At 44.1% G+C, this 10246-nt stretch overlaps 1 long non-coding RNA gene across 1 annotated transcript; it reads right to left on the bottom strand.

Annotated features, from left to right (window-relative positions):
• Positions 1–349: 349 nt before the first annotated feature.
• Positions 350–8842, bottom strand: LOC310658782. The gene is made up of 3 exons (XR_014502496.1): positions 8781–8842; positions 1425–1489; positions 350–411 (listed from the first exon to the last, which is right to left on the bottom strand). It is a non-coding gene; the product is annotated as an uncharacterized lncRNA (long non-coding RNA).
• Positions 8843–10246: the final 1404 nt, after the last annotated feature.

The raw sequence follows: 10246 nt of genomic DNA, 5'->3' as shown, positions 1-10246 counted from the left end.
GCAAACAAAAATAGCTATCGACACAATATGTCACTTAATAGTACTTATTGCTGCAAAAGTATACATCAAGAGTGCACATTGAGCAAAACAGAACTCGATTTCTTCTGTTGGGTAAATGAAGGACACAAATGACATGAGGTGCACTATGTACTGTATTGGTCTCAATATAAGCTGCCCGGGAATATAGGCCACATCCCTAATATGAAATCTATCTCCAGCACCGCCCAGGACTTTTTACAATCATATAAATAATTTCCCACATTTATTGCATTCCCTGCCCTCCCTTGGAACTGCCCACTAACGTTTCGCCAGGCTAACACACAGCCATGTGCTCACACCCTTCCCCTTCTTCTTGTCTCTTGATTCCTTTTCTTCTTCTTGCCCTGTATACTTCTTGATCTTCCTACTTATCTGATTGAAAGCAGAAGAACGGATATTCAGTCATTCTACACAGGCCCAGGGACACCGTTTAATTATTTAGAGCCTTCTTTTCTTCCTGATAGCAATGGCCTCCATCCCAGTGGAGTGGTATAACTATTCCTCCCCTGCCCCAAGAAACATTAACATTTTGATCTATTTTTAGTTAGAATTCTTTCTCTTTAATTCTGTTGTTTTAGTTGCTGTTATACGTATTCAAAAAATTTGTTAGACTTTCCCCCCAGTCATACATTTAAATGGTTGGAGTCAGTGTGTCCAGCTGATAAACAGTCCAGTCTCAATCCTCTAAAAGTGTGATTCACTAAAAGTCTATTCAATAGTCCTATTGAGTTCAATGGGACTTCCTCTCAGGTGTATGCAGTGTGGCATATTAAGGAACTGAAATGGGTATGCTTTTTACAGGTTTGATGGAATATGGTTAAAGCCCAGATTGCATGGTTCTTGGCTGTAGCCTGGTCTTCGCAAGGAGGACACTGGAATAGGCATCCACGAAGAAGACATTCACATCTCAATCACTGGTCTGTTGTAGCTATAGCTACAGTCCATGGACACCCTGTGCCTATGTGGTCTTAACAGCCTTCCAGTAGGTAGCACGTTATTAGTCAGACACTATGATATCAGCAGTAAAGCCTGGAGTGGCTCAAAGAGACTTTCCCAGCAATGGACACTGCCAGGTGTGATCAATGCCCAAAAATAAGTATATTGTCTTAAATTTGGCTGGGCTTTCGGTCAGAATAACCCACTCTATGTACAATTCTAGGTCATGCAGCTAATCAAGCATATGTATCAAAGAAATATAGAATTATAGGGTCCAACCTCCCCCAATACAGGAATCACAGTTCTAAATTTCAATTGCATTCAAGTGATAACTTGGAAGAAAGACTGAAGAATCAAAGTTGCAAATGCTCAAGGTAATATAGGAGTAAGAATGCACTGTATACATATACTAAAACAATATTGCTACAGAGAAGTAATTTATTTATTACATGTATATCCCAGCTTTCCTCCAAAGAGCTCAAGGAAGTGTTTATGGTTCTTTTCCACACCCTTTCTGTGGGGAGAAAAATAAATAAGACAGATCACATGTGTGGGGTAATTAAGAAAAGAATTGGCTGGATCCCTAGATCCAAAGTGCAAGGCTAAACACACAGTCCAGCAAGAGTGAGCCCTCAGCAGAGTATTAAAATAGAATAATGCAGCACAGTGAAGAGCTAGGAATATAGGTTGTTAGACCTTTTTAATATCCCATTTGGTCTGCTTACAGTGCTTCCCTGTTTCTACGCCTCTTGCAATGAACAGACCACACCATTTAGTAAGTTTACATGCATTACTTACAAACTTCAAAGTTACAAACTTCAGATTCATGTGTTATTCCATGCAGAAGCAAGAAGGACACAGGAAGAAAATTCTTGGGGTACAAAATACAGAAAAATAGTTCTGAGCACATAATCTGGGCTTGAAGCAGTGCAGACATGTTGCCTGGTTGACTTCACATTGTGGAAGAGAGTGAACAAAGAAGCTTTATTTCCTTCTTTGCTGTAGGTGAGGCTATGTGACCTGAGTCTAGTCTGGGAATACAATGCTGTGGTCTTAACCCTTTCATGCATAAACTAGCTCCAAGCTTGCTAGTTATAAAAGGTAAAGGCCAGTCTTGACAGACTCTAGGGTTGTGCGCTCATCTCACTCTATAGGCCGGGAGCCAGCGCTGTCCGCAGACACTTCCGGGTCACGTGGCCAGCATGACAAGCTGCATCTGGCAAGTCAGCGCAGCACACGGAACGCCGTTTACCTTCCCGCTAGTAAGTGGTCCCTATTTATCTACTGGCACCCGGGGGTGCTTTCGAACTGCTAGGTTGGCAGGTGCTGGGACCGAATGATGGGAGCGCACCCCGCCGCGGGGATTCGAACCGCCGACCTTTCGATCGGCAAGTCCTAGGCGCTGAGGCTTTTACCCACAGCGCCACCCGTGTCCTAGTTATAGTTATAGTTGCTAGTTATAGTTGACTGCAATTTCCCACACTTTCTCCTTACAATAGCCTTATGAGGCAGGCCAGGCAGAACGATAGTCAAGGGTCCAAGGTCACCCAGTCATGTTGCTCCCACCACCCAGCGCTGAAGGTGTGAGTGGTGTGTGTGGCAAGCATAGCATCTAAGCTCTGATCATACCCTATGTAGTCAAGTGATTCAGCAAATCCCAGACTATCTCAGCCCCTTGCCACCCCAGAAGGCCCCCGTTCTGGGCTTTGATGAGTTACTGCTGCTAGGAAGGCCACTGGCAGCACTTCTGCCAATCTGCACCTTTGGTGGGTGGAACAGGGAGCTCAGCACCCTAAATTGGGATTTAATCTCTCCCCTTCCACTGGTTATAGTCCAACACTCTGCTCACTGGATCTCAAATATAAATACTTTAGCACACCTTGAGCAAACATGGCCAGTATATGCAGCTGTCAAAATCACTGCATCAGAGAAGATGGATGTTCAAGACAGTGAACAGTGAATTATTGAAAATAAATGTCAATGGCAGCATTTTTAAAAAGTTAGCTGCTCTTGTAGCAATTCGGTATGGCTTATTATTTAGTCCATGTGCATAGGAAACTTTAGTATATGTGCAGAATGTGATAGGCTCTTGTGCACACACATATTTTTGTACGCCCTCTTTAGTCTTGCCATGTGGTGCTGGCAGCCTGTGGAGCTCTGTCCATCTCCCCCCCCCCCCGACACCCCCCTGCTCAGTCCCTTTCCAGCTGCTGCTGCTGCCCTAGAGAAGCTCGAGAGAGTGGCTTATGTAACAAAGATTAAAACACTGAACTACACAGATAATAAGTAATGCCAACTAAAGGGGGATATCGCAGTCTACAAATATCTGCAGGATGCAAACGTCAACAAAGGAGCATGATTCTTTAATGTCCTACTTGTGGGTATAATTAAGAGGAATTGGTAAATTATCCAAGGAATATTAGAGGAAGAATAGGCATAAACATTTCCTGACAATGAGATAAATGTGGGCTTTAGAATACTTTGAAATTAGGCTCCAAATGGGGCTCAGTAAGCAGTGCAAGAGTGTAGATGGCTTATGCATCCTCTCTGCGAGCCCATGGGAAACAGGGAAGCCAGGTTTTCGGGTTTTTTGCTTGTTCCTCCCCTGTGCGTTTAACAACAGCTCAACTTGCAGAAGTTAAGCAGCTGAAGCATACTTTGGCATGGAAATAAAGCGATGGGGCGATTTCTGTGCTGTCCTGCTGTTAATGGCTCAAAACAGAGTGAGTGAACCACTGTGGGAGAAGTAATGGTCTGAAGCAAATTTTTAGTTCATCAGTAGCCAGGTGGAGCTGAAGGGAATGGCCTAAAACAGCCTCTCCGCCCTGCTCCCTTTACAGTACTGCATCTGTACTGGAGACAACTAGCAGTTTCCGCTCATTCTGTTGTGTTTAATGTATACTAAAAGCAGGGTTCTTTTCACTTTTTCATAAGTAGAAACCTGCAAAAATGCTCGGCAGAAGTCCCAGAATGATTTACACCTCTAAATCTATCATATCCATCATTAATTTTGATTTTATTTAGTATTTGTTTGTCAATCTGTGATGCGTATGATGAATGGAATATGATCTTTGGTGAAGGGTGAAAACTAATGATCGCTCATAAACTGAGGATTGTATTCCAATAAATAAAAATTTCTATCTATCTGTATCTGCCCCACCCCCGAGATCTGGACATGATCAAAGGATTTAGCTGACTGAAAGTTTTTGGTTTGGTTTTTTTTTTAAAAAAGGACCTTTCTCGTGGATGTTGGCAAAATGATTTCCACCCCCGTGGCAATGTAAAATGCACCAAGTAGAAATTGATATTCTTTCAGTAATTGCTCTGAGGCAACACTGCCTATTTGACTCTTCCAAAAAAGAGAAAGAAATATATACAATGGCATATATGCAATCCTATGCCTGCTTGCATGGGCTTTAGTCCTGTATTTATTAGAACCTACTCTTAAAGGTAAGTGTGCATAGCATTGCAACTTTAGCGAGCCCGTTGATTCTTCTTGCAGAATTGTAGCAAATAATCGGCAGTCCTACTACATTACAGTACTGATTAAAAAACAGTGCTGAACTTGCTTACTTGAGTCCGGCATTACTCACACCCACAATGGGTGCCATAGTTGCCAAGGCAATACAATACAACAAGCAGGGCTCTAAGTCTAGACTGCCGCTTTTAGCATTGTGTAAATGTGCATTAATTTACACACGTTTAACAAAATACACGTTGTATCATTTAAGTATTGTCCCCCATAAGTCTTTTTATTTTATTTTTACAATGCAGCCTTTTATAACAGCATAACCAGGTTCTGCCTATGCACAGACAGCATCTCGCTGCATAAGACAAAGCTGAACTGTCAGTCCCCTTTTTGAAAGTATTTGTCCCTAGAGCTTTAAATGTTAGCCTTAAATATAAATCTAAGGGATGCTTCCAGCATCACATTTCTCTACAAGAGTTTTAAAAAGGTTCAGACAGGAGTTTGAAATCAGCACGATTATGGTAACCCAATTACACCAAGAGCTCATTTACCTGCACACTTAGGATTGCAATAAACGTTCCCGGGTTTACTCCAGACAAAACAAGATACTGCTGCTGATTTATTAGATTTCTTACCTGCCTTTCACCATAAGGTCCTAGGCTGAGTTACGACAATGTAAAAATACAATGTGAAAATCAGTTAGAAATAATTTAGAATCAGAAGAATAGGCTGAGCCCGAAAAACATGTAGGTTTCAAAGACCAGGGTAAAGAGGTGTATCTTCAACATATGATGAAAGCCGCACTCACAGCATGAAATTTATATACCACTTGATTGTAAAACCCCACCAAAGTGGTTTACAAAAAGAAAAAAAACAATGAAATTACTGGAAAAACAATTGAAACAACTGTATTAAAAATAAATAAAAATTAGAACCAACGAAAAACACAACAGCATTCTACGTATCCGGGTAGGCTTGTCTAACAAAAAAATGTTTTTCAGCAGGTACAGTGAAGGTACCTGTCTGGTATCAATAGACAAGTTATGCCAAAGTGTAGAGGCAGCCACACCAAAAGATGGGTTTGTTACAAGAGCAGAATGGGTATTATGGGACACCTGTAACAGTGTCAGTTCCACAGATTGAAGCGGTCAAGTGGGCACATGTGGCCTAAAGCGATCTGGCAGGTGAAGAGGTCTCAAGTTGTTAAGGACTTTGTACAGTAATAGGAACACTTTGAACCTGGCCCAGGAGCAAATCAGCAGCCCGTGCAGGTCTCTGAGCACAGGTATTCTCTGCTGACAAGCTCTCGCTTGCCTCAGCAATTGTGCTGAAGCATTCTGCGCTAACTGCAGCTTCTGAATCAAGCGCAAGGCAAGCCCCACATAGAACGTGTTGCAGGGATCCAGCCTTGAAGTAACCAACACATAAACTGCCATGGCCAAGCTTTCCTGGTCCAGGAATGATTGCAGCTGTCATTTCAATTTCATTTGGTGAAAGGTGCTTCGAGCTGCTGAGGCTACCTGAGTTTCTAGTGACAGAAGTGGATCCAGAAGCATCCCCAAGCTATGAGCCTGCTCCTTCATGAGGAGTGCAAGCCCATCCAGGGTGTAGGCCTTCAGCTTCTGGGAGGAAAGCCAGGATAAAAAATAAAATAGGCCAAGCAGAAAAAATGACAGTACAGTATCTTTTGTCTTGCATCTTAATTCTCAGATGAAACCTTTCTCACACAAGCAGGCCTTGGGAGGAAGATTTGTTCATGCTTAGGCCACCTCATATCCCAGCTTGAGCCAGCTGTTAGCAGGTAGGCTCTGAGCCCACAAGTGCCCCACAATGACTTATGGGGCTCCAGCCTTAATACATCTTATTCCAGGCAGAAAAAAACCCTGCTTTGATGATAGATAATCTCACACATCTTTGGCTTTCTGGTCCTGTGAGCCATCATGGAGCATTTATGTATGTGCCTTGTTCTGGGAGCTGCTACGCACCACAGCACTGACTTGATGTATGGAGATGTGAATACGAAATGTATTATGTGTGCTCTTATATAATGCTGGTTAACATTAGTATTAACCGAGGGATGGGAAACCATAGTACTTCAAGTTGCAAAAAAGCATCTGTGGGTTAAATCAGGACTGGTCCCTACAATGCAGAAAACCATTCCTTTGTTTAGTTCACTGAAGCATTGGGTTTTGTTCCTTTGGGAGACAGCCTTCCACAGTCTAATAAACCTCTCACTCTGGAAATGTTTCCTGATGTTCTGACTGAGTTTCACCCCATTACTCCTAATTACCTCCTATTGGACCCTCCTGAACCAACTCTTCTCCATTTTACTAGTGTGTATCCTGCAGATATGAAGTGAAAGTCACGTGCCCTCTTCTGTGGCTAGGAGTTGCTTATAGTAAGAATTCCCCCCCCCAAAAAAAAAACCACACACACAGCTTTGTGTGGGGGAAGGCATGTTAGTAGTTGAACAAGAAGCGGACTCTTAATTGAACAGCATTGCCTCCATAGTCCATGGAGGCAGAGCACAGCCTCTGCTATGGCTAGTATCCACCACTGGCCTTCTCCTCCATAAATTTGTCTAATTCTCTTTTAAAGCCATCTAATGTGGTGGCCATCACTGCCCCCTGGGGTGGGCGGGGGGCGGGGGCGGGGAGTCCCATAGTTTAACTATGTGCTGTGTGAAGAAGTACTTTCTTTTCTCTGTCCTAAATCTTCCGACATTCTGCTTCATTGGATTTGCATGAGTTCCAAAGTTATGAGAGAGGGAGCAAAACTCTTTATCTATCCACTTTCTCTATAATTTTATAAACTTCAGTCATGTCACCACTTACTTGCCATTTTGCTCAACTAAGGGTCCCAAATGCTGCAATCTTTCCTCATAGGGGAGTTCCCAGAGGTAGCCATCTTGTTTTGCTGCCTGAGGTGAAACGGTGAGGTGCTGCCCTGTTCTGCTGCACCACCCTTGCCAAAACCACCCTTACCTGGGTTGGCATCAGTGAAACAGCTGCAACAACAGTGGGTTTCGGTGAGATTTCACCAGAAGCCAGCACTGCTGCCAGTTCCGATTTTTCGCCACCTCTTGGGCTTACGCTGCCTGAGGCAACTGCCTCAGCCTGCCTCATGGACAGGATGGCCTTAGTTGTTCCATCCCCTTGATCATCTTTGTTGCCTTTTTCTGATCCTTTTCCAGCTGTACAATATCCATTTAAAAGATGAGGTGATCAGAACTATATACAGTATTCCAAATAAGGTCACACAATATATTTGTATAAAGGCATTATGATAATGCCCAGCACTCATAGCAGTTTAGCAGTTATATAGTGAACTAATTGCAGCCTTCAGGGGCAGCCCCATGTGTAACGCATTACAGTAGTCTAAAACTAGGTTACCAGAATTGGTGACCAGTGGCAGATTATGAGCTTTAAAATTCCTTCAGTGCCCTGTACAACGCCTTCCATTGTTTGTCATTGTTGCGGTGCCTCCAGCAGTGCCCTCTCAGCTCAGTGCCCCGTATGGGCAAACCAGTCTCACTCCACTAAATCTGCCTCTGTTGGCAACACACATGCACAAATCTCCTTGCCAAAGTGAGTGGCCTGGCCAAGGCCCAATGGAGTTGTCACTGGCAGCCACTTCGTGCCTGAAAAACCTAACTTGGGGAATAGCTTGTATCAGTCCTTAGGTAATTGCCTAAAGTTGGTATCTAACTTTCCAGTGATAAACTAGGGCACAAACCACCCTTAACCGCATCATATTTGTAATACTGACAGTTTGCACTGTACTGAGTCATTACATGAAATTCAAGCAATCTTTAGTTTACCAGTTTTTTTGAGGGTAGAGAGAGCATCACAGAAAGTTGTAGACTGTCTGTAGGTGGGCTAAGACATTCCTGTGTAGCTGCCTGCTTTGGCTAACATGCTCAAAAGCTGGGCAGAAACTGGTAGGTAAAGAGGAAGCCCTGTGCAAGTGCAGGGGTGTTGAGAGAATGGGATAAGGCATGCTAGCCACAATGTCTATGTTCTGCCTCTGCAATCTGAGGCAGTATATTTCTGAATACCAGCTGCTAGAAAAAGGATGCTCTTGTCCTCCGGTCTTGCCTGTGGGTTTTCCACAGGCACCTGGTTGGCCCCATGAGAACAAGATGCTGGACTCAGATGGCCCATGGGCCTGATTCAGCATTGCAATTCTTCGGTTCACAAAGATTTGTGATACATTGCGGGGCTGGCGGATGGTAGTGCTGAGGGGAGCATCACACTCCAGTGAGCAGAATCAAGTCCCCGGCTGCCTCAGCGAAGGGGCTGGGGAGGGAATATAAAAATATATAGTAACACCTGACCTGCCTCTCTGCCATTTTCCACATCATTGCAGGAGACATTTTCTCATTTCGTTCCTCTCCCAATTCTTTCACCTCAGGGGGAATGAGGCAGCAGATGCAGTGAACTCTTTCTCATACTCTTTCTAATACAGGCCCCCTCCCCTCCTGCTCTGTCCTTCCTTCCTTCTCCCACCTCCTACTCACTCTGTGCAATAGAATCTGGGACAATTGAGCTATTGGCTGAATCAACTGGAATTACTCCATGGTTCTGGGGTACTTTTCTCAATCCTGTGTGAAACAAGCACCTAGAACCAGAGTTATTCAGACTCCATATACCTGCACACATTTTGTATTATTCTACTACAGGCACCCCACCCCCACTTATGCAGGAGTTATGTTCTGGGCCCCAGTGTGCATAAGTGAAATCACAGTGGGGAGCACCACCTAAAAAGCCTCTAGATCCCTATTTTGCTCTAGTCACCAGGTCTCTCCTCTGCCCTCTCTCGAATCCAGACCAAAATATCTAGAGTTGAAGTTCTGGGGCCGGTAGGAGGCTGGAGGATGTGCCGGAAAGCTGCTCCTGCTGTGCTACTCTCCATGCCAGCTGTTAGGTGGAGAGGCTGAGCAGCCGAAATAAAGTCCTGCTGTGTCTCCAGTCTCTTTGGGGCTTCCTCTGCCCTCACTGATGTCTTCTTCAGCCTCTGGGGAGGATCTCCTTGCAAACCACCAGGACTCTCCAACTTTCGGGTTCAAATCAAATTATTTATCCATTTCCCAGTGCTGGGCATATATGCAGCCGTGTGTGTTGATCTCACGTAAGTGTATGTGCGGTGTGGGGTGTGTGGGACGTCTATATAGAATAACAAAGCCCAATCACACAGGTGTTAAAAACTTGCAGGCAGAATTTCCCAGCATACACTACGTTAGAGAGAAAGTCCTGTGCTGGGCAACAGTGGAGGCAAATAGGATCTGCAATCCAATGTTGTAGTGTGGATGAGTCCTGTTCAGGGTTTCAGCCTGTTGTGAACTTTTCAAGGACACTCCATTCCAGTCCCCCTCCCCTTTTCATTTCTGCTCCCCTCATCAGCAGCTCAGTCCTCATTGAGCAAACAATCCCCAAGATTCAGGCAGGTAGCCGTGTTGGTCTGATGCAGTAGAAATAGATATATAAAATAAAATTTATCCAGTAGCACCTTAGAGACCAACTAAGTTTGTTCTTGGTAGGAGCTTTTGTGTGCATGCTTTCTGAAGAAGTGTGCATGCACACGAAAGCTCATACCAAGAACAAACTTAGTTGGTCTCTAAGGTGCTACTGGACAATCCCCAAGATTGTTTGTAACCCTTGCAGTTTCCCATTGCCCCGTTGATAGTCTCTCTCATGTGTGGGTGTTGCTGTTTTGGCGACATGAGGCTCAACACTGGTAAGCATATGCAACACAACTGCCCATGAGCTGCAGTCAAGAGGAGGGAACCTTGTTGTAAACATA

The sequence above is a fragment of the Podarcis tiliguerta genome (assembly GCF_965153285.1).
Source record: "Podarcis tiliguerta genome assembly, chromosome: 10".
NCBI classification, from domain to species: Eukaryota; Metazoa; Chordata; class Lepidosauria; order Squamata; family Lacertidae; genus Podarcis; species Podarcis tiliguerta.
The sequence above is the reverse complement of the archived record's forward strand: the minus strand, read 5'-3'. Positions and strand labels throughout refer to the sequence as shown.